General features: G+C 39.0%; 1 pseudogene; it reads left to right on the plus strand.

Annotated features, from left to right (window-relative positions):
• Window positions 1-357: 357 nt before the first annotated feature.
• LOC130019959 (uncharacterized) overlaps window positions 358-26,702 on the plus strand; it is a 74,249-nt pseudogene continuing 47,904 nt past the window's right edge.

Genomic DNA, 26,702 nt, shown 5'->3' on the forward strand with positions numbered 1-26,702 from the left:
GCCACTTTACGGACCGCGCGAAAATCATAAGACACTTAATACCCATCTTCTAAGATTGTCGGACAATATGTGATGGGGTTTAAATATGGTTTGAACCATGGGGAAACCTGCAAAGTTGATTAGAGGCCATCCTAAAAGCCTCTATCCATCTTGGGCAGCCTGGCAAGCTACTGAGAGTATCGTGTCCGCATGGCAGAGCCTGGCAAGCTATTTGTGGCGTATTTGATATGGCAAAAACAATAAATATAATGGGTCTTGTTCCCTGACCCTGAAAGAGCCACCAATAAGGCAGTGTTAACAAGGATAAGGAAGGAGAGGCTGATAAAATCTCAGCTGCCAAAACGAAGAAGGACAAAGATGATTGTCTGTATTATTAAGACATGTATGTTGGCATCAGAAGCATCTATTGAGGACCTGATGGTGCAAGCAAGAAAGATCAACTACGACATCATTGGTCTGACTGAGAAGAGAAGGAATCAAACACATCATGCCATTTTCAACACTGGAGAAGAACTATTCCTCAGAACATGCCAAAAAAGAGGCATTGGTGGTGTCTGTGTCCTTGTCAACACGACTTGGCAATGAGCATTGATTCATTTGAATGCCTAACAACCCAAATTGGATGATTACACTCGAATAAATGTGGCTTACTGCTGGCAGTTTCTATGTTTGTTGTCCATGCACCAACATCCAATTATGATAAAGAAGAAATTGAGAAGTTCTACTATGGAGCTGGAGATATCCTTTAAAGAAGATCACATCTTCTACAAGATCATTGTCTGTGATTTTAATACCAAGATTGGACCGAGAAGATCAGCCGAAGAACTCCACATTGGGAAGCATGCCCTAGAATGGAATGAACAGTACGGTAAGAGACTCTCTGAGTTCATCATGTTGACCAAGAGCATCCATAGAAACTCACAGTTTCAGAAGGCTAAATCTAAACGTTGGACATGATAGTCTCCCAGTGCACATTTCCACAAAGAAAGTGACCACATCATATAAAATCTATGGTTTTGCCTGACCGATGTAGCTGTTGTCCCAAAATTCCAAATGGGGTGAGACCATCATCTCCTTTGTGCAAAATTCTACTTCAGGGAGCAGGGAAAAAGGGCTGCAAAGTTTAAGAAGAGAACTCCCAGAACGACAACCAACTGGGAGCTCTTTGGCACTATTCCAGCAACATGGGAAGATGCTGTTGTTGACAACCACACCTCCATTTTTCTGTGAGGAATGCTGAGAGAGAGAAATAGCCAAAAAATAAGCCTGTCTTCGAAAACTATTGAGCACATTCAGCAATGTGACTTTGGGTGAGCCTCAGGCAACCACAAGTGAATGTCCAAGCTTGCAAAGAAGTGCAGAGAAGTGATAAAGAAAGACCTCAAAGAAAGAAGAGCAACAGTGCTGACCGATGTGGCAGAAGTGGGGAAAAGCATTCACAATGCCTGCCTGTCCTTTGCCAACTACAAGACCAAGATGACTGTACTCTGAAGTCCTGATAGATGTATCACATCTTCCAGAAGATCAATGGAGAAGATTATCTATGACATCTACTCATATATATTCAATAGCCACGTCCACCAGCCACATATCAAATTCCGCAGATGGAAATGTCATTCCCAACGTTCTCCCTTCCAAAATCTGACACGCCATTTCATCAGAAAAGAAGAGAACAGCACCAGGACCAGACAAGGTCAGACCCGAACAACTGAAGAACCTGCCGTCCGTACTCATCAATACACTGGCCCTGCCCTTCACACACTACCTGTCTGAATGCAAGGTTTCATCCCAATGGAAAACCAGCAGGACTGTATTACTCTACAAGAAGGGAGACATCCACGACATTGGCAACTATCACCCGATCTGCCTGTTATCTATCATCTACAAGTTGTTCACTCGAGTCATCCTGTATAGAATTGGCAGAACACTAGATGATGGAGAACCGTGCTAGCAACCGGGTTCCAGAAAGGATTTAGCATGATTGAGCATATCCACACAGTAACCTGGGTCACTGAGGTTTCTCAGAAGTTCAATATGCCACTCGTCTAACATTCATTTATTTAAAGAAGGCCTTTGATTCTGTTGATATGGAAATGGTCATCAAAGCCCTAACCAAACAGGGCATTCAAACTCAATAATCAGGATCCTCCATGAGCTGTATTACTAATTCATTACCAAGATCTCACCATTCTACAAGGAAATGATTATTGAAGTCAAGTGATTATTGATATCAATGGTATCAGGTGATACCATTTCACCAAAAGTCTTCAGGGGAACCCTAGAGAATGTCATGTGATACTGGAATGGGAAGCAATGGGAGTGAAGATAGATGGTTGGCAACTACACCACCCCTTCTTGCTGAAGACATAGTTGTAATAACAGCGAACATTAGCCAAGTGGCACAAATGCTGGCCAACTTCGACCATGAGTATGGAAAGCTCAGCCTACAGCTGAATCTCACAAAGACAATGTTTATGAGAAACGGTCTCATTCCTGAAGTTCATTCACTCTCAATGGAGGGAGCATCTCTAAATGCAACAGTTATATGTACCTAGGTCAAGAAGTCAAAATGACAAGTGACCTGTCACCTGAGTTGATCAGGAGGAAGAGAGCAGCATGGAATGCCTTCAAAAGTGTTGGAGAAATATCTAAGAGGACAAAGAACCTCCAGCTCCGGGCACATCTCTTCGATTCCACTTTTCTTCCTGGATTAACATATGCCTCAGAGAACTGGGCCCTAAGAAAACAGGATGAGAATGCTATTTGGGTCTCCCAAAGAGGAATCAAAAAAGCTATGCTTGGAGTATCATGCTTCACTCAGGTGAGGGAAAGAATCCGGAGTTCCGACCTCCATTGACGGTCAAGAATCAGGGATGCCGTCTCATTTGCCAAGGCGTCAAATATCAGTTGAGCTGGACACATATTGCAATTTGGAGATGACCGCTGGACTAGAGCTGTTACTGACTGGATTCCACATGATGTCATAGGATCATGTGGTCACCCACCTTCGAGATGGTCAGACTTCTTCGTCAAGACCCTGAACGATCAGTTTGAGGTTCTTTGTTTTTCTGTACCGAACAGAAAAGTAAGAATGAGATAATAAGATGTCACTTCTGGGAGCTGGGTTTTATAGTCTCTGTGTCTTGTCCATTGATGGAATTACATGGCACCAGGGGGCCAGTTGGTGGGTGTGACCCCTGCCTACTGGAAGATGGAGGATCTGGGTGGAGGATGCTCAGCCCCGATCTGAGCAGGCTTGGAGATCTAAGCCCCGGGATCCACATGCCTTTGTTCCTCTGCCGGTACCTTCATGCGTGTGGAGAATGGCCTCAGCATGGTTGTGGCTGGTTCTGGAGGTCTTCGGCTGCCAGAGTTCTGGACGGGGGGGGGGAGGGGGGGTGGACTCAACCCACCTCTGTCTAAGGGACCCGGCAAGGACAGCCAGGCTTGGGGGCAGGAGACTATGTGCTGTTCTCTTCCCAGAGCTGGGTTTTGTAGTCTCTGAGTCTTGGTCGTTGATGGGATTACACGGTGCCAGGGGGCCAGTTGGTGGGCGTGACCCTTGCCTACTGGAAGATGGAGGATCTGGGTGGAGGATGCTCAGCCCCGATCCAAGCAAGCTTGAAGATCTCAGCCCCAGGACCCGTATGCCTTTGTTTCTCTGCCGGTACCTTCATACGTGTGGAGAATGGTCTCAGCATGGTTTGACTGGTTCTGGAGGTCTTCAGCTGCCAAAGCTCTGCTTGGGGTGGGCAGGGAATCTCAACCCATCCCCCTCTAAGGGGCCCTGTTGAGGACAATCAGGCGTGGAGGCAGGAGACTCTATATACAATTTTTGTGTATAAATATCCATACACAAAAATATGTCCGATTTTTATGTGTAACAAGATCTGAAATGTCACAGGAATTAACTTAGTATAGTAGGTGAAATTTTTATAAATTGAACAATTTGACACAATATAAGAATTAAAGAGAATTACAGGGAAATATTCTCAATGGTTCTAGGTTGTAATAATTTAAATGAATAATATGATTCTTATACTCAAACTACTATAAAGATTCAAATAAATCTAATGTTATATAAATTCAAGGTAATCCTGTGACATTTTCTAGGATATAAAATATATACTATTGAAAAATACACATAATCGTAAAACTTTGTATAGCCACAGCAATTTGAGTAAAAAGAGTAAAAAAAGCATTGGGATCTTTGAGTCTATTTTATTTAATAATATTTATTGAGATCGTTACAACATGCCACGCACACACTAGAGCCTGGCAAGCTATTTGTGGCTTATTTGATATCCCAAAAACAGTAACAAAAATGGACCTCATTTTCCTGAACCTGAAAGTTTTCCCAATACTGGAGCATTGAGAAGGACGAACAACGAGGTGCTACTAAAATCTCAGGGCTGAACTAGGATGCCAATACAAAGAAGAACTAAAATGACTATCTGCCTTTTTAACACATGAACACTGTCATCGGAAGCATCTGTTGAGAATCTGATGGAGCAAGATCAGAAGACAAATTATGACATCAATGGATTTACCAAAATGAGAATGCACCGATCACATCATTGCCATTGTTTTATTGTTTTTGTTTTTGTTTTTTTGCTTTTTGGGTCACACTCAGCAATTCTCAGGGGTTACTCCTGGCTTTGCACTCAGGAATTATTCTTGGAGGTGCTTGGGGGACCATATGGGATGCCAGGGATCGAACCCGGTTCGGCAGCATACAAGGCAAATGCCCTACCTGCTGTGCTATTGTGCCGGCACCACATCATTGCCATTTTTTAAAATTTTTATTAGTGAAACACCATGAGGTACAGTGGTAGATTTACAATTTTTTGTGCTAGGGTTTCGATTATACAATGATCAAATACCCATCCCTCCACCAGTGCCTATTTTCCACCACCATGGATAATATCCCTCCCACCCCCATCCCTCCCATCCCACCCTGCCTCTGTGGCAGGGCATTCCCTTTTGTTCTCTCTCTCCTTTTGGGTGTTGTGGTCTGCAAAAGAGGCATTGAGTGGCAAACATGTTCAGTCCATAGTCTACTTTCAACATGAATCTCCCCTCCTGGGAGGATCCTCCAAACACCCTTTATTTGGTGCTCCCTTCTCTATCTGAGCTGCCCTTTCTCCTAGAATGCCCAGCTGGCCTCTAAGGTATGGAGTAATCCTCCTGGTGCTGATCTCAGCTATTCTTGGGTGTTAGTCTCTTATTTTGTTACTTTATGTTCCCCAGATGAATGCAATCTTTCTATGTCTATCCCTCTCTTTCTGACTCATTTCACTTAGCATGATACTTTCCATGTTGTACAACTTGTATGTAAATTTCATGACTTCACCTTTTCTAACAGCTACATAGTACTCCATTGTGTAGATGTATCAAAGTTTCTTTAACCAGTCATCTGTTCTTGGGCACTGAGGTTTCTTCCAGTTTCTGGCTATTGTAAAGAGTGCAGCAATAAACAAACAAGTGCAGATGTCACTTTGACTATACATTTTTGCCTTTCTGGGATATATTCCCAGGAGTGGTATTACTGGGTCAAATGGGAGCTCAATTTCTAATTTTTTGAGAATGGTCCATACTGTTTTCCAAAGGGGCTGAGCCAGTTGGCATTCCCACCAACAGTGAAGGAGTGTCCCTTTCTCGCCACATCCGCGCCAGCATCAGTTGCTTTTGTTCTTTTGAATGTGGGGATCATTGCCATTTTTGACACTGAAGAACTGTTTCTCGGAACATATGACAGTGGAGACACCGGTGGTATCATTGTCCTAATCAACATGAACTTGGAAATGAACATGGATTCCTTTGAATGCCTAGCAACCTGAATCAAAGGCTTACATTGGAACATATGTGGCTTATTGATGGCAGTTTCTATCTTTGTCATCTACACACCAATATCCAACTACAATGAAGAAGAAATTGAGAAGTTCTACATGAAGCTGGAGAAGTCCTATGAAGAAGACTACACCCTCGGCAAGGTCAATTTTTGTGATTTTAATGCTACGAAAGGACTAAGAGCGTCACACGAAGAACTCCACATTGAAACCCATGGTCTAGAATGGAACAAAAATGGTGAGAGACTGAACTCATTATGTTGACCAAGACCATTCATGGTAACTCACAGTTCCAGAAAGCCGAATCTAAACTTTGGGCATGGGAGTCTCCCAGCGGACAGTTCCACAATGAAATTGATCTCATAATATTGAATTGATGGTTTTTCCTGACTGATGTCACTTTTGCCCCAAAATTCCAAATGGGATCAGACCACTATCTCCTTTCTGTGAAATTCTACTTCATGGAGCAGCAAGAAAGGGCTTCAAAGTTTACCAAGAGAACACCCAGGACGACCACCAACTGGGAGTTCTTTGGCACTACTTCAGCAATATGGGAAGATACAGTTGCTGACAACATTGATAAGGAATATGATCAACTGGTTCAGCACCTTCATGATGTGCGAGGAATGCTGAGAGAGAGAAAGCCACAAAAAGACACCTGTCTTCGGAAACTCTTGAGCTCATTCAACAACGTGGTTTGGCGCAAGCCTCAGGCAATCAAAAGGTAATGTCCATGCTCACAAAGCTTTGCAGAAAAGTGATAAAGGAAGACCTCAATGAGAGAAGAGCAGCAGTGTTGGCCGATGCAGCAGAAGCCAGGAAAAGTATTCGCAATGCCCACCTGTACTTCGCCAACTAAAAAGAGAAAGAAGACTGCCTTCTGACATCCTTATGGATCTATCATATTTTCCAGAAGGACAATGGAAAAGGTTATTCAAGACTTCTACTCGGTTTTGTTTGATAGCCATGTCCACCTGCCCACATACCAAATTCCACAGGATGGATATGTCGTTAACACTGTTTTATCTTCCATGATCCAACATGCTATTTTGTCAGTAAAGAAGCATACAGCACCCAGTCCAGACAAGGTCAGATCCGAACACCTGAAGAATGTCACCAGTACCCATCAATACACTGGCTCGGCTCTTCACACACTCCCTGTCTGAATGCAAGGTTCTGTCCAAATGGAAAACCAGACAGGCAATTCTGTTGTACAAAAAGGGAGACATCCATGACATCAAAAACTATCACCTGATCTATCTGTTGTCCATCATCTACAAGTCATCCTGAATAGGATAGGCAGAATATAAGATGAAGGACAACCATGGGAGCAAGCCAGGATCTGAAAAGGATTTAGCATGATTGACCATATTCACACAGTGACCAAGCTCATTGAAGGTTCGCGAGAGTACAAGATGCTGCTCTGTGTAGCATCCATTGATTTAAAGAAGACCTTTGAGTCTGTTGATACTGAAGTGGTCATCGAAGTCCTAGCCAAACATGGTGTTCAAACTTAGTACATCAGGATCCTCCATGGGCTGTATTACAGATTTGCCACCAGGATCTCACCATTCTACAAGGAAGTGATCATCTACGTAATGAGAGGGGTTCAGGGCAATACCATTGCACCAAAATTCTTCAGTGCCACCCTCGAGAACATCATGCGATGACTGGAATGGAAAGGAATGGGGGTGAATATAGACGGTTGGCAACCACACCATTCCACTTTGTTGATGACATTGTTCTAATAGCACCAAATATCAGCCAAGCAGCACGAATGCTGGCCGACTTCAACCATGAGTGTGGAAATGTCGAACTGGAGCTGATTCTCAGGAAACAATGTTTATGTGAAACAGACTAGGTCCTGACGTTCCATTTGCCCTCAATGGAACAAACATCTTTGAATGCTGCAGTTATGTGTACCTAGGTCAAAACTCAACATGATAAATGATCTGACGCCTGAACCACACAAGAGAAAGAAAATAGCATGGAACACCTTCAAGAGTGTCAAAGAAATAGCTAAAAGGATGAAAAAACTCCACCTCCGGGCATATCTTTTGACTCCACTGTTCTTTCTGCACTAATATATGTCTCAAAGACCTGGGCCCTACGAAAACAGGACAAAAATGCTTCGGGTATCCCAAAGAGGACTCAAAAGAGCTATGCTTGGAATATCACGTTTCCCTCAAGTAAGAGAAGGAATCCAGAGTTCTGACCTCCGTTGACAATTGAGAATCAGGGATGCTGTCTTGTTTGCCAAGTTATCGAAAATCAGATGGGCCAGATATGTATGTGATTTAACTGGACTAGAACTATTACTAATTGGATTCCATGAGACTTCAAAAGAACACTTGGCCACCCACCAACAAGATGGTCAGACTTCTTAGTCAAAACCCTAATTGAACAGTTTGATTTTCTCCATGTTCTTAGAGCAAGGAGATGTCATTGGACTACACTAGCACTCGACAGGGACAAATGGAGACATTACTGGCTCTCATTCAAGCAAATCAGTGATCACAGGGATGAAAGTGATTTATTTATTATTTATTTATTTTTATTTATTATTCATTTATTCCAACAGAAGCTTAGTATGACATGGGCCTTCTCCAGTTAATAACATAGTTGGACAGTGAGTGTTTCCACTTGATGATGTAGTGATACTGAAAGACATCTGGATGCCCAAAGATGCTCCAGGGACACACAGGCTCTTTCTAGTGGTACTCAGGAAGACCTCAAAGATACTCTGGATATCTAACTCTTAAATTGGTACATATACCCTTGATTCCTGAGGTATCTTCATGACTTCATTCCACTGCCTTACTACTGGAAAGATATAGCAATAAAGAAGTGTGGTTTAAAATCAGATATTTACGCCAATGAAGTAGAACTGATAAGCCAGATGTAAATTCTCAGGTACCTGAAGAGTTCACATTTTAAAAGGAATTCTGAGATGACATAGGCAGAGCCACTGGCAAGCACTACCCAGAAACCAATACACGCCTACATAAAACTAGTCATGCTGGTGTCCTGTGGTAAGTTCCTCCAGCACAGTCACAGACCCAAATGCAGCTATGGATGGAGCACAGCTTGTGAAAACCCATGAGTAAATGAGCTGAGCCAAGTCAGACCCTGGGCCTGTACCTGCATTCTTTGATATGAACTGTAAAAATCTATGCATGCTTCAAGGTTATGTGTTTGCGGGCTCTCTGGATGGCTCTGTCTCACCACCCACTTTCGGTGCTCTAGAGCCGCTGTGTGTGGCCTGGATCAGGACAGCTGTTGACCAAGGGCAGACGAAGGAAGAGATAAGGGCCTGACTGGTTGGCCTTAATAGCAGTTTATTACAAGGAAGTTTAACCCATAGAAGAAATTTATGTTATGGAGGGCCCAGGTACTCTCAAGCACGTGTTCCCTCTTGTTAGCCTCTCCATGGTCCATCTTGCCCCCTTGGTCTCTCCTCTCCCTCTCCAGCTTTCTTGTCTCTCCAACTCCCTTGCAGTCTGGGCTGACACTGACCCCAGTCAGGTAGCAAAAACAACATAAGAGAGCCCTTCCTGAGGGTCCACCTAATAGGTATTCTAAAGCCCTTCCTGACTGCCCCAAGCAAAAATACCTCCTAAGGTGTTTTCTCCTTTCCTCAGTCCAATAACTATCAACATATCAATACTAGCTATTTTTGTATGGACACAGTAAGAGATAATATTGAAGCTTGTAGGGCAGCTCTCCTGGGAACATCTTGCCACAGACTCAGACTACAGCATTTAGGCCAGATTAATCATTCCTAACCCTAGCAGGATCCAAATCTAGTTATTACCTTTTGGATCATGGCAACATTTGTCCATGACCAGCTCTTAACTTATAGTTAAGCATTATGGCGCTTTGACCAGGCTCGTCTCGATGCCAGGGTGTCACATAGCTTACTGCTTACCCTGGTTCCATCCATTGGGACCCTGCTTTGGGGGGGCACAAGGAAGTAAAGGCAGCTGAGGCTTAGGTAAGAGAACAGATGCCCAGGAGAGAAATATCACTGAGAGTCACATTACAAAAGCATGTCTTCTTGTGTCTATACGAAAAGGACATTGCTCTGAACAAACTATGCAATGGACTTAGGGAGAAGAGAAAAACAATATTTACAAGTCAACAGAGCACAAAGAAAGAGGTCACAAATAAACACAGAGAAATGAGAGCACTGTGATGAGAGCAACCCAATAAACCTAAACTACCTGAGGTATGCAGGAAGGACAAAACAGTGTTATCCTATATCTCGTACATCTTGGTGCCCGATTCATACCCAACACCCAGCTCAGCCCAGTCAAACCAGAGCCCATGTACTTGAAGATTGAAGCTATACAATAGGATTTTCAATAGTTGTCCTACAACTCAGAAAATTAAGCATCAGAAATAGTAAAATATAATGGAACTGAGTCATGTCAATAGGGTCACAAAAATTCAAAACCGAAATGAATTATATCATACCTCTCTAACCTGGATGAACAAAATGTTAGAACAATTCTATTACTGCTTCTTGATAACAACATTATATTTATACAGATAATAAAAATGAAGAGTCTGATGGAGAAAAGCAAAAACTATTTCAGATAGAAGTAAAAGGACTAAAGAACACGTTAGCAAATCTCAGTTGCTGAATCAGTGAAAAAAAAAGATCTGATACACAACTCCAACAGGAAATAAAAGATAATATAAAAAAGAATCATAAAAATACAGAAAGAATATAAAAGACATTTTTCTTAATACAAGAAAGAACAACCTCAGAATAATAGGAATTCCAGAAGAATAATAATGAGGAAGAGTGTAACAGTGGTGCAATAAGGAAATCACAGGAGGAAACTTCCTCATCTGACAAAGGTGATGGGAAAACTTACCCAGAGCTCAAAAAGTGCCAATCAAAGTAAAACCAAGCAGAATAATACCAAGATGCATTGCTATCAAAATGACAAGAATCAGAAGATAGTGACAGACTCCTTAAAGTAGTAAAAGAAGCAGTCTCATGTACAAGGGAAAAGCATAAAATTCAGATTCTCCAATGAAAATCTATAGCATGAAATGAATGGAGAGACATACACAAAATATTAAATGAAAATAACCACTAACCAAATATCCCTAGCAAAACTATCACTTAGTAAGTAAAGAGATAAAAATATCATCAGACACAGAGCTACTTGAGAACATTTTAATATCAAAACCAGGAATGATGCTGATTCTCAATTGGTTAATAGAAAATAAAAGAAAATAAATATAATAATCAATCAAACTTATCATAGGTAAATCACAACAAATCCCTTCATGTCTTTAATTTTTTAACTTTAATTTTATTCATTTTTGTTTTGGGGTCACACTATGCACTCCTAGTATACTCCTATCTCTATATTCAGTGGTCACTCCCGGTGACTGAAGAACCTACTGGGGTGTCAGAATTTGAACCTGGTGCCTCTTCATGCTAGGCAAGTTCTGTGCCAACTGTGTTTGCTCTGGCCCCTGTTATTTTTAAAATGTCAGTAGACTAATCTCCCATAAAGTGACACAGAGTGTCTTCTATTAAGAAAAAAAAAACTCTGAAAACCTTTGTTGCTTATAAAAGAGACACTCTTGTGGTAAGAACAGTCTCAGATTAAACAGCTGAAAAATATTTTATAGGATAAAGGCAGTTTAATAAAATCAGCAATGGTTATATTGGTATCAGACAAAATGATATTCAAGTTAAAGAAAAAAGAAGATAGGGATGGGTAAAGGGATAAGTAGATTAAGAGGACTTCTCATCAACATATATTTACATTGCACAAAATGAATGGGAATGGGCAGAAAAATTTATAAAGCAGTTGTTAATAGATACAAAAATACATTAATAACAGCACAATAGTCATGGAAAATTTAATACTATTCACATCATTGGATGTACTAACCAGACAGAACATCAAAAGAAAAAACCCATGAGCCTTAAATGAGGAATTGAAAAAACTGGATCTAATCGACATAAATTCACAACATTCCCCTCACAAAATGCCAAATACACAGTTCTCAGCATGAAAACATTCTCCAGGATAGCTCACACATCAGGACACAATTCAAATATTCACAAAGTCATGTAAATAGATACTGTATCATGTGTATTCAGACCAGAGCTTCATGAAGGTAGAAATAAATCACAAATAAAAGTTTCTAAAAGCTCCACCATTCAAAAAAATGAACATATACTTTTAAATAACAACTGGTTTGAGGAAGAAATCAAAAGATTGCACAAAATAAATAAGAATAAAACTACAAACAATCATAATGTATGGGACAGCAAAAATAGTATTATAGAGAAAGTTCTTAGCACTGCAGCCTTACATCAGTGAAGAAAAAAAGTTCAAATCAATAATTTAAACTCATAATGTGAGAAACTAGAAAATGATTAATAAATGAATTCAAAATAAAGTGTAAGCAAGTAAATGATAAAATTGAAATATAAATACATGACATAGGAACCAAGAAAGCAACACAGAGGCTCAGAGAAACCAGTAGGGAGTTAGTAAAAAAAAATTAAAGAAATTGAAAAAAATATTAGCTGGATTCACAAAGAATTAGGAATGGTTTTTTGAATGATGAAGCTTTTAGAAACTTTTATTTGTGATTTATTTCTACTTTCATGAAGCTCTGGTCTGAATACACATGATACAGTATCTATTTACATATAATGTAAATTAAATTTTAAAATTGTCACTGTCACTGTCATCCCATTGTTCATTGATTTGCTCGAAAGGGTGCCACTAACATCTCCATCCATCCCTGTCATGTGCTAGTGTAGCCCGATGGCATATTGGGGAATCTTTTGGGGTCAGGGGAATGAGGACCATCATCCATCATTGCTACTGTTTTTGACATATTGCGTACTCCATCATAATTTAAAATTTAAAATTTTAAAATTAGAAGGTAAATCAAAAGACACCCCAGAAATGCAAAAAAAAAAAAAGAGAGAAAGTAACTCAGTAGAAGTTATTGTGAACTACTCTATGGCACTAAATTGAAGAAGCTAAATGAAATTGATTCTTTGAATCGTACCACCTCCCAGTTTTTTTTTCCCCAATTTTATTGAATCACTCTGGGCTTGTTACAAGCTTTCATGTTTGGGTTACAATCACACAATGATCAAACACCCATCCCTCCACCAGTGCACATTCCCCACCACCAATATCCCTGGTATATAGCCCCTTTCCCACGCTCCCCCTGCTGGCATGGCAGACAATATTCCCCATACTCTCTCTCTACTGTTTTTTTTTTTTTTTGGCTTTTTTTGGGTCACACCCAGCAATGCATGGGAGTTACTCCTGGTTCATACACTCAGGAATCACTCATGGCGGTGCTCGGGGGACCATATGGGATGCTGGGAATCGAACCTGGGTCGGCCATGTGCAAGGCAAATGCCCTACACGCCGTGCTATTGCTCCAGCCCCTCTCTCTTTACTTTTGTTAAGTATGGTTTTGGAACTCCTAAGAACGTTAGAAATTACATATTAATTTATAATGTTTAAATAAAGGTAAAAAAAAGGTAAAGGCCCTCCCGTTGATCGTCGATTTGCTCGAGCGGGCCCAGTAACGTCTCCATTGGAGACTTTGTTGTTACTGTGTCTGGCATATCGAATACTCTCGGTAGCTTGCCGGGCTCTCCGAGATGCAAATGTTTAAATAAATTTAAATAATTTGTAATATTTAAATAAATTTAAATAATGAAAATACAATATTTTTTTAAAAACCAGAGAAGGATATCAGTAAATGTGAAAATATTCCATATTTTAGATTTGACATTATCCCAAAACACCCTGTCAAAGCACTGTGTAGATTCAATTCTGGTGATATTCATTCAGCAACATATAAAAAAGTCATTAAAATTTGTTTGGAATCATAGGACTCTCAAAAAAAATCAAAGCAGTATTTAGAAAAATTAGATGGAAGGTGTTTCATACCTTGACTGTATTTTGTGTTACAGTGCTGTGGTTACTATATGAAACAGGGGAGGACTGGAATAAAGACAGACTGTCAAATCAATATAACAGAATTGAATTTCCACAACTAATTATTCAGATTTTTGTTTATTTCTCTTTGGGCCACACCTGGCTCTGTTGCTCTGACATAAGGGATCATACATAACTGGGCTTGGAGGACCCATATGTGGTCCCAAGAATCAAACTGGTTTATGTTTGCTTGCAAGGCAATTGCTTTACCCACTGTGCTGTCACTCAGGGAATCAATGCTTCAGATTATGGACAGTTATTCTATGATGAAGAATATAGGTAAAAAAAAGTGACAAGGATAGTCTCTTCAAATGGTGTTAGGAAAATTAGATAGTCATTTGTAAAAAATAAATAAATAACTGTAACTGTACGTATTTCACACCATTTAAAAATACTTAATTCCAAGTGAATGAAGACCCTATGATAAGGTGAGAATCCATAAATGACATTTAGTAAAAATAAGGAAAAAAATCAATAATATGGACATCAGAAATGATTCTAGCAATAAGGATAACAAAGGAAGATGCATACAAATTGACTTTGTATCAAAAGAAAAAGAAAATTTTCCTTATTGAATGGGAAATAATGTTTGCACATGAGATATTAGATAAAGAGAAAATACTAAAGATATATAAAGCATCCACAAAGATCAACAACAGCAAAAAAATTCAATAGCCACATAAAAATAAATAGAGAAAACTCTGAAAAACACTTTATTAAAAATAAAAAAATGAATGATTAAAAAACATATGAAAAGGTGGTCAATGTGACGTTCATTAATTTGAAAATTTAAATCAAAACAATGGACCACACACCAACACCTCTCACACCAACAAGAGTTGAATATAACAAAAAGACTGTAATCAACTGTTGTTGGGAGTGTGATGAGAAAGGAACTTTCATTCACTTCTTTCGTGATAATGCTATCTGCTTCAGCTTCTAAGGAAGACTGTACAGAAACTTTATTTAAAAAAAAAAACAACTAAGAATAGAATTCACATAGTGGCAATTCTGCTACTTGGCATCTACCTGAAAACAGAAAAACATTATTTGAAAAAGTGTATGTACTTTTGTGGACTGCAGTGCAAATCACAATAACCAAGAGTTCAAAACAATAGAATACCTAAATATAGGTGAGCAGATGAAAAATTGCATATATACTATTATTTATCTGGTCACCTGCATTTAGACATTTTGTTATGGGTGTGTGCATGTATATATATGTGTGTGTGTGTGTGTTTGTGTGTGTGTGTGTATGTGTGTGTATATATATATATATATATATATATATATATATACTACTCAGCTGTAAGATAAATTTAAAATTTGCCTTTTATCTACAACATGGTTAGCAGGTTAGTAGGTTAGTAGGTTAGTAGGTACAACATGGTTAACATGGTTAGTAGGTGACAAGTTTAGCAGAATAGATCAGAGAAAGAATGACAAAAGCCAGATGATTTCAACCATATGTGGCATATACATATATAAATCTATGTATATGGTGGAAACAAATCCTTAAACTCTGATTACATAATTGAGGCTAGCAAGTTTGGTAGTGGGGATGGAAGGGATAGGACAGGCTAGAATGCCACAAGACACATAACGAATCTTTATATCATTAAGTTATGTTGCTGTGGAAGCTATTATTTCTGGTAACTATTATTGAACAAAATTTAATAATTCATTTTTAATCTTTTCTGATATGCTTAGTTGCTCATTTTGCATGCATTAGTACAATAGTTGCTTTACTAAACTTCAGCATAAATAACTTTTTGAATTTTTGGTTTTATAATTTTTAGTTTTTAATATTTGAAAATTATTTGGAATTTTTATTAAACAAATATTACCTTCAATTTTTAAAGTTAATTACCAAATATTAAATCATACATTACAACATAAAATAAAGAAAATATTAAATAATGTAAGACATAAAATCAATTTTGAACACTTTACCATTAATGAATTAAGTAAATTAAAAATTATTTCATTATTATGCAAAGATCCTCTTTTTAAAAACATAGCTTTGTGTCTATTAACTGCATTTGTAGAAGAATTATCATAATTATCGCAAAATCTGAGAAAAATATAATGGATCAAAACTGCAGTATTGAGTCATGAGTAATTTAACTCATAAAATAGTTCTACTATGGTTCTATAATAATTTTCAAAAGTGTTCCAGAAAACTTTATAACAGGAAAAATTCAATAACTCTTCTTTTCAATAAAACATATTTTCAGAACAACATGGACTCAATAAAGAACTGTACACTTAACATGATTTTAAAAATATATTCATATAAAATTTATATTGATTAAACAACATAAATAGAACTTTCTGAATGCCATATACTAAGCCCAATATTACATTTGTCATTAAAGTACCAAATTTAAAATTTTAACATAAATTCAATGTACACTATATAGCATAGTGTGAATCTTCAGAAATTGACATTACATTTAAGAAATAATACAGAAACGAATATTTTACCCTTAATCTATAGTTCTTTTTAAAATGGTATAAAATGTTATGTCACTTGGAGGATTGCATTACATCAAACAGATATAAGAATGGTAAAATTTATTATTATTATTTTTTTTTTTTTACTGACCGACTTCAACCGTGAGTGTGGAAAGGTCAGACTACAGCTGAATCTTACAAAGACAATGTTTATGAGAAACAGCCTCATTCCTGACACTCCATTCGCTCTCAAGGAACCACCATCTCCGAATGCAACAGGTACATATACCTAGGTCGAGAAATCAACATGATGAATGACCTGGCACCTGAGTTGCGCAGGAGGAAGAGAGCGGCTTGGAATGCCTTCAAGAGTGTTAAAGAAATAACTAAGAGGACAAAGAACCTCCAGCTACCAGCACATCTCTTCAATTCCACTGTTCTTCCTGCATTAACATATGCCTCAGAGACTTGGGCCCTACAAAAACAGGATGAGAACGCTATTCGGGTCTCTCAAAGAGGAATCAAAAGAGCTATGTCTTGAATATCATGATTCACTCAAATGAGAGATAGAATCCGGAGTTCTGATCTCAGTCAACACTCAAGAATCAGGGACGCTGTCTCATTTGCCAAGGAATCAAAAATCAGATGGGCTGGACACGTAATGAAGTTTACAGATGACCGCTGGACAAGAGTCATCACTGACTGGATTCCACGGGACGTCAAAAGATTGCGTGGACGCCCATCTACAAGATGGTCAGACTTCTTCACCAAGAGCCTGAATGATCGGTTTGAGGCTCTGCATGTTCCTAGAACGAACAGATGCCATTGGGCTACACTAGCATGCAACAGGGATGAATGGAGACGTTACTGGCACCCGCTCGAGTAAATCGATGAATAACGGGGGATCAAGTGATCAAGTGAAAATTTATTATGTGTGAGGTCCCCTACTATTATTTATGTTGATGTTAATTACTCACTTTGGGTCTGCTCATAATCACCTCCTGTATTGTTCTACTTCTCTGTTAGATGCATATATGAATAACATAACATTCTGATGAATTAACTAGTTTTATTTAATTTTTTCATCCATCTTATGTATTAAAATTCACTTTGTCAGATTTGAATATAAATTTAACAGGTGATTTTTGTTTGTATGTTAAATCTAGTTGTTTTATTTTGCTTTATTTAACTAAACATAAAATAATTTTTCCGTCCTTTATTTTTTTGGTTGTATGTATCCTTGGGACTGGAGCGGTACCACAGTGATTAGGGTGTTTGCCTTGCATGCGGCTAACCCAGTTTCTATTCCTCCACCCCTCTCGGAAAGCCCAGCAAGCTACCAAGAGTTTCCTGCCCGCACAGCAGAGCCTGGCAAGCTCCCCATGGTGCATTCGATATGCCAAACACAGTAACAACAAGTCTCACAATGGAGATGTTACTGGTCCTGCTCAAGCAAATTGATGGGAGAACAGAGCTACAGTGCTATAGTCATTCATTTTTTCTTTCATTAAATAAATACGATTTACAAAGCCATTGACAGTTGAGTTTTAGGCATACAGGATTCCAACACCAACCCCACCTCTCAGCTTCTCTCTGCTTTCCAGGGTGCCTCTCCTGCCATCTCCCCCAACCTGTCACCTTGACTGGTGCACTTCAAAGATTGGCGGTTTTAGTTTGTATCTCATGTTTCCAGTGTGGTTAGTTTTATTTTCTAAATAAAGTTTTGTCCAAAAGAAACTAGAGTTAATTAGAAATTTATCTATTTTTGTAATTTAGAGTGAGTATTAAACACACAAACATATTTTGTGTGATTTTGTCATTGTTTTCTGACTATTTTCATATTTTCTCTTAGAGTCTTCCTTAATCTTCACTTTTGATAGTATTTTTTAACACCTCCTGTCGATTCCTTCATCATTTAATTTTATGTTTTGTTTTATGGATATCCTATTGTTCAGACACAAAGTTCTACTAAAAGCATTAAGTATGGGTTGATAGTTACTTACCTTTGACACATAGATATGCAACATCTGGCTCCCTGTGCTGCCAGAGAAACTGCCCAGTTTCACGACTGATCTCATAGAGATGCCAGGGACTGAGTTATCTCAGGCAGGACAGGTTGCAACAGAATCCAGATGTCTAGCGCTTTTGCAGCATGTGGGTAGACCAAGTCATTGTCCTGCTAAATGTCCAGCATTTTACCACATCAGCAACCAGTGGTGCCAGAAAAGCAGCCCAGCTTCACAGCTGATCCCATTCAGATGCCACAGAAACTGGTGTGCTCAGCTCCAAAGCTCCCGAAGCTTTGGGACACATATATGGCCGTATAACACTACCAAACTTCACAGAGCTGAGGGCCCTATAGGAGCACAGAAAATTAGATGGGAAAATTGAGTAGAAGTCCACTAAGTTCAGTGAGTGAAACAACAACACAGAAGGCTAAATTCTCTTCTAACAGCTAAATGAAATCCTTAAGCCATTACTTTAGCAACACTGTTTAAAAAGTTGTGGGTGTTTGCCTTGCACTTAGCCGACCCAGGTTCAATTCCTCCATCCCTCTCAGAGAGCCCAGCCAGCTACCGAGAGTATCCTGCCCACACGGCAGAGCCAGAGAAGCTACCCATGAGGTATTCAATATGCCAAAAACAGTAGCAACAAGTCTCACAATGGAGTCATTACTGGTGCCCGCTGGAGTAAATCAATGAACAACAGGAGGACAGTGTTACAGTGCTAAGATAGTGTTACCAAATAGTATAATGTAAATTATTTTGTACCTAAGGGAGAAGGCTTAGATGGGGCCATGGGAAACTGGGGACATTGGTGGAAGGAAGAGGACATTTGTGGTGAACTGATGTTGGAATATTGAATAGTTTACACAGATGTTCTGTGAACAACTTTGTGAATCACAGTGTTTATATAAAGTCTCATTCAAAAAATTTATATGCCTCCCTATAAACATGCATGCTATGTCTCATTTTATACATTTATATTATATGCAACATTTACTATAGTGTGGCTTAATTTAATAGTATTAATTTTGTCTTTTAATAATTTTGTTCCTTCTACTTGTAATAAATACGTGGCTTTTTAGATATTGGCTTTGAATATTTTATTTATTTGTTTGTGTGTATGCCCTGAAGTGCTCAGGGAATATTCCTACTTCTGTAATCAGAGATTACTCCTGCTGGTGCTCAAGGTACCATATGGGGTGACAGTGGTAGAACCTATATTAATCATTTATGAGAAAAACACTTTATCAGCTATACTATCTCCAGCCTCCTATTGCCTTTTTTATGATAAAGTTTCCCAAAGAATGCTAAAGACGCCTGGGAATTGTCACTGTCACTGTCCTCCCATTGTTCATCGATTTGCTTGAGTGGGCCCAGTAACGTCTCCATTTGTGAGATTTGTTGTTACTGTGTTTGGCATATTGAATATGTCACGGGTAGCTTGCCAGGCTTTGCTGCATAGGCAAGATACTCTTGGTAGCTTGCCAGGCAATCCAAGAGGGGCAGAGGAATCGAACCCAGCTCTACCGGGCTGGCTGCGTGCAAGGCAAATGCCCTACACCTGTCCTATCACTCCAGCCCTCCTGGGAATTATTCTCTGAATTATATTATTGCCTGAGTGGGCCCAGCAATGTACTGCTGCTTAGCGAGGCAAACGGAAGGGAATTGCATTGGTTCCCAGGGTTCTCTGTGAATATACTCAGTGGTGTGTTAGTTCAAACTTCGGCCCATGTTATTAGTCATTTTACAGGTTTCTATTTTTTACTTTTGGTAATGGGATTTTTTTCTTATATATGCTTTTTGATGTTTTTATAATTAATTTTCAGTTTAGAAGAATCAAGAAACAATTTTTGGTTTCATTTTAATGATGTACTAGACATTTTGATTTTTTGCTTTCATGGGATTCTTTCTTTCAATTCTGAATATTAACTGTGTTGAATGCATAATTCTTGATTATCACTTATTTTTTTTAGCATTTTGAGTATGTTTTTCACTCTGCTGGTTTCAGACATGTGTGTGTTGATAGTCTATTAAGTTTTTCCTTTTTTTCAAGCAGGTTTATTCTTACTAATTCTAAGAACATCTATATTTAACTTTTGATTTGATTGACCTGCGAGGTATTTTTTTATTTAGAACTCTATTTGCTAACTAACTTGATGGCTGATTGTTTTCCCAGAGTAGAATATACTTTTTGTAATTTTTTGCTTAAAATATTTTTATTTTTCCCCTTCACATCTATTTCTTTACTGTAACTACTATTATTGTTCTTTCGATTTTGTTAAATATTTTCTAATGTAATAATTTTATTTTATTTTACTCAAGAAATATGATGTTACAATAGTGTTTGCCTTGCTGATTTCTCTTTTTGTTTTGTTTTACTTTGGGGGGCCTAACTCACTTTGCTCAGCGATTACTTCTGACTGTGCTCAAGGATTGCTCTGGTGGCATGTAGGGTACCACACGTGGTATCAAACCAGTGTTTGGCCATGTACAAAGAAAGCACCTTATCCCCTGTAGTATGCCAATCTTTACACTTTTGATGAGCAAATTTACTGCATCTCCAAATCCAACAAGAACCTCATTAGAAAAGAAATTTATATTATTTTTCCGCTCTACCGGAGGAGCTTAGATTTTGTTTGGTTTGGTTTTGGTTTTGGTTTTATTGGGGCCGGGGTTGAGGGGGGTGAGGGAGGGAGGCATACCTTGCAGTGTTGAGCTCATTCTTAGCTCTATGCTTAAGGATCACTCCTAGAATGAAACCTAGGTCTGCTGCATGCAGTTCAAAGCCTTACTCTCTGAACTTTCTCTCTCAAATTTGTCTGGGGGCATTTAATTGTTTAATTGTGTAATCTGATAATCCTTCATTCAGTGTGTTGTCAGGACACCCTGTTGTAAATTTTTATTCCATTACTCTCTTCTTCAGTTATGAAACTTATGTTTGGAAGTTTGAAAAATTTTCAGGTCAAGTTCTCTCTCAAATGTTGTGAATTCCATATCACAGAATTGTGTGCTTTCAGTAATTTTCTTATATTCATTTACTTAAGGTTTTGCTTCTTAATATTTTATTCATGTTATGTTATGGATATACCACAATGTCTTTATCCACTGTGACAGTTAAGTATTTAGTTGTTTTCAGATCTTGGCTATTGAAACAGTAGTACAACAGTAGTACAACAAACAAAAGTAGTACAACAAACAAACAAAAGTAGTACAACAAACAAACAAACAAACAAACAAACCTCTTGACTATCTTATAATTATTTTCTGGTGGGAATTCCACTGGTTTCTTTCGGACATAACAACATGCATATTAGTTGCTAATTTTATTTTCTCATTGTTTCAGTTGCGGAAATAGTATACAAAATCCACTGATTCTTTGCAATCATTATATTTATTTTTTCTCATGTCTACAGGCAATACTTTGAAGAAAATGACATAATACCTCAAATTGTTTTAGAAACATAAAGGGATATAGCCAAATATACACACCTTAAATTCACTGTAGATGTTTTTGATAAAATCAAGTAACTTTAATAGGTTAATTTATAACAAAGAGAGAAGAAGAAATTTATTTCTATGTTGGTATCTACAATTATTTGTTATACTTCAATACTAATACTTTAAAAAAGTTATAGCTTATCCTAGAATTTGGAAATGTATCATTTAAAAAGGTGAGTTTTAGTATCAGCTGACCTCAAGAAGATTCTTAGAAATACTAGTATTTCTTATTGACATCAGAAAAGTTTGCTTTTGCTATTTTCTTAACAAATGTAAAGTAGGATGAAATATAGTATGTTCATTACAAAATATTATGTATATTAAGTACAGTGTAATTGTAAAAGGATTTATAACAATGCAAGGTATAACAATAAAATGGATTCACAACTTACATAATATCTGTTTATAGAGAAAATTTTGATTGGAAGGTGACTTATTGATTAAGATAGAGGATTTTATCATAATAACAAAATAATTATTTTACAATACTATAACAGTAGTATTATAAAACCTATTGGCTAATAATTGACCATTATTAATTATGGAGGCAGAGGTTAATCTATACTAATTATTGTTATATAATTTCAGGTTTTTTTAAATTTTATTGAATCACCGTGAGATAGTTACAAGCTTTCATGTTTGGGTTACAATCACACAATGATCAAACAGCCATCCCTCCACCAGCGCACATTCTCCACCACCAATATCTCTGGTATACTCCCTCCTTTCCCACCCTCCACCTGCCTCCATGGCAGACATGATTCCCCATAATCTCTCTCTACTTTTGGGCATTATGGTTTTCAATACAGACCCTGAGAGGTTATCATGTTTGGTCCTTTATCTACTTTCTGCACACACCTCCCATCCCGACCGATTCCTCCGACCACTTTTTCTTAGTGATCCCTTCTCTATTCCAGCTGGCTTTTCCCCTTTGCTCATAAACCCCCACGGATAGCTAAAACAATCCTTGGGAAAAAAGATAAGTGGCATCACCCTACCCAACTTCAAACTGTACTAAAAGTAGTAGTAATTAAGATAGCATGGCACTGGGCTAGAAAAAGACCTGCAGACCCATGGAACAGAGTTGAAGATTCTCTCACAGACCCCCAAACATATGACCACTTACTCTTTGACAAAGGAGCAAGAAATATGACGTGGAACAAGGAAAGCCTCTTCAACAAGTGGTTCTGGGAAAACTGGATAGCTACCTGCAAAAAAATGAACTCTGACCTCTGTCTCATGCCTGGCACAAAAGTCAGATCAAAGTGGATTGAAGACCTCAATATCAGACATAATCCATAAGGTACATAGAGGAAAATGTAGGCAGAACTCTCTACGACATTGAAGTTAAAATCATCTTTATGGATGAAACAGCACTGACTATGCAAATGGTGGCAAACATATAACTTCTCAGTTTTTTTTTAATGATTCTTAAACATCAGTTGATCAAACAAAAGAAAATTTTGTCAAAAAATTATATCATTCTATGTAAACACTAATAATAAAGAATAATTGCAACCTCATAGTTATGCAGCTTTATTAATAATAGGGAAAGCATGGCATCAGCCAAAGTGTCAAATATCAGATGACAAGATAAAGAAACTAAGGTGTATAGACACATTCTGCCATTGTCAAAAATAAAATTATGCCTGTTAGAACAAAAATGGTTGATCTTGAAGTAATTATAAGAGAAATGAGCAAGAAGCTAAAAGATAAATACCGTGTGATCTCATATGTACAATAAACATAGCTAAAGCAAATACACGAGCAAAAATATTACACAAAATCTTAGACACAGATTTTAAATACATACACATATGTATATGCCATTACCAGGCGACAAAGAAATGGGTGAGAGGAACTGATGAATGGGGTTTTTTTTGGTGAAATTACATTGGAATTATGATGGCATATTGAGCTTTATGAGTGCTTTAGACATAAAAAAGAATACTTAGAACTTTAGAACATTGTTTCTTCATTGTTCCCAATATTTATATCCTGTCATTTGTTATAGTGTTAGTATAGTTTTGGGGGTTATACTCTTGCAATCCCACATCCACCTCCAATGTTATCTCACCAATGCCTCAAGCTCCTTTCCCATACCTACTCCTCCACTCCTTGGCAAGCCCATTTTTAAAGTCAAATGTTATAGTTTGGGTCACATTTTTATAACAGTGCTAACACTTACGGCTCTGATGTTTCCAGTAACCACACCTTACCACAAATATATTTTCAGAATATTCACCAATGTACCTCCACCAACATATTTAAGAATGAACTGTATATATTATTGTTAATTAATGTTATATAAGTTTATTTAAAAATAATATTTTAACAAAATTATGTTTTTATTAAAGGAGTTTTATCATGAGCAGGTTAGGGGTATTATGGCGTCATATACTTCATGTATTATTGTTCTGTCATTCTTCACAACAATTTTGAACCTTTAATATTCACAGAATATACTCCTTCTGTCTCCCACCAAATCCATATTTCAAGAAGTAAGAATGACAGAAAATGAATAAATAACAATCTCTTTCTTAAATCTGAAGTAAAAATTGTACAAGCCAGCGGGGTTGTATTAGTCAAGACTTAGTTACACAGACAGACTTAAATGCGAGGGAAGGGCTATAATACATTGTTGTTATCTCCGATACTATAAGACTTACTGAAACTTATAGGAGTTCTATAATTTACATAAATTATGTAGCATATGGTAGTAGAGGGGAAGCTTGCTCCTTTGCATTCTTTAGCAATTATCTGTTCCTTACTCTTTCTAATTCCCTCACACTTCCAGTGAAACTATGATAATGACATATTACATTAAGGAGCATCAGCATTTTTGACTTATAAGAACAAACAAAAGAAGTGGCTGCCTCTTTATCCTTCAAACCAGATATACCATGGTGAAATAACTGACAAGACCATAACTATTGGTATCCAGACAAGAAAGCAAAAGATATTAATTTGAAAAGATATTTAGACACAAATACTCATCACAGTGCTTAGAAAATAACACAGATAAGGAAAAAGCAGCAGAGTCTTCTGCCCTCGTGCCTGGCTGTCCTTGCCAGGGCCCCTTGGAGGGGAGCGGGTTAAATTTTCCTCCCCACCTCGACCAGGGCTCCGGCAGCCAAAGACCTCCAGAACCAGCCACCACCATGCTGAGACCACTCTCTGCACACATGAAGGTACCGACAGAGGAACAAAGTCACGCAGGTCCCGGGGCTGAGATCTCCAAGCCTACTTGGATCAGGGCTGAGCATCCTCCACCCAGATCTTCCAAATTCCAGTAGGCGGGGGTCACACCCACCCACTGGCCCCCTGGCACCGTGTAATCCCATCAACGGCCAAGACTCAGAGACTAAAACCCAGCTCGCCAAAAACCTCCAGAACCAGCCACCACCATTCTGAGACCACTCTCCGCACACATGAAGGTACTGGCAGAGGAACAAAGGCATGCGGGTCCCGGGGCTGAGATCTCCAAGCCTACTCGGATCGGGGCTGAGCATCCTCCACCCAGATCCTCCAAATTCCAGTAGGCGGGGGTCACACCCACCAACTGGCCCCCTGGCGCCGTGTAATCCCATCAACGGCCAAGACTCAGAGATTATAAAACCCAGCTCCCAGAAGCGCGCGCCGCATTTGCGGCCACGCAACCTCTTATTATCTCATTCCTACTTTGGACAAACTGGCAGGCTACCGAATGTAACCTGCCGACATGGCAGAGTCTGGCAAACTCCTCGTGGCGTACCCAATATGCCAAATACCAGTAACAATGAAGGGTCTCATTCTCCTAACTCTGAAAGAGCCTTGAATATGGCACTTTAAAAAAAAAAATCTCAGGGCTAGGACGAAGGAGACGTTACTGGGGCCTACTCGAGGCAATCAACGAATAACAGGATGGTTGTGATTGTGATTGTGAAGGAAAAAGCACAAAAACAAAATGGTAAGAATGGACAAATCAGTTGTTTACAATACACAAATACAAAATGGGTTACTATGCAGCTATTTTCATTTTTTTTTCATTTCATCATCCTGTTAATCGTCGATTGCCTCGAGCAGGCCCCAGTAACGTCTCTTTCATCCTAGCCCTGAGATTATATTCACGGCTCTTTAGGAGAATGAGACCCATCATTGTTACTGGTATTTGGCATATTTGGTACGCCACGGGGAGTTTGCCAGACTCTTCCCTGTGGGCAGGCTACATTCGATAGCCTGCAAGTTTGTCCAAAGTACGAATGAGATAATAAGATGTCATAAAGAAAAGTTCTGATAAGATGTCGCGCAGCCGTGAATACGCGGTTCCAGGATCTGGATTTTATAGTCTCTGAGTCTTGGCCGCTGATGGATTACACGGCACCAGGGGGCCAGGTGGTGGGTGTGACCCCCGCCTACTGGAATTTGGAGGATCTGGGTGGAAGATGCTCGACTCCACACCCACCACCTGGCCCCCTGGCGCCGTGTAATCCCATCAGCGGCCAAGACTCAGAGACTATAAAATCCAGATCCCGGACGAGAATAGTGCAGTCTTTTGCCCCCGCGCCTGGGTGTCCCTCGCTGGGACCCCTTGGAGGGGAGCAGGTCGAGCTTTCCTCCCTGCCCCAACTGGGGCTCCGGCAGCCGAAGACCTCCAGGACCAGCCACCACCATGCTGAGACCTCTCTCCGCACACATGAAGGTACTGGCAGAGGGACAAAGCCACGCGGGTTCCGGGGCCGAGACCTCCAAGCCTACTCGAATTGGAGTCGAGCATCTTCCACCCAGATCCTCCAAATTCCAGTAGGTGGGGGTCACACCCACCACCTGGCCCCCTGGCGCCGTGTAATCCCATCAGCGGCCAAGACTCAGAGACTATAAAATCCAGAATCACGGACGAGAAC

This window comes from Sorex fumeus, unplaced genomic scaffold (genome assembly GCF_029834395.1).
Source record: "Sorex fumeus unplaced genomic scaffold, SorFum_2.1 ptg000010l, whole genome shotgun sequence".
NCBI classification, from domain to species: domain Eukaryota; kingdom Metazoa; phylum Chordata; class Mammalia; order Eulipotyphla; family Soricidae; genus Sorex; species Sorex fumeus.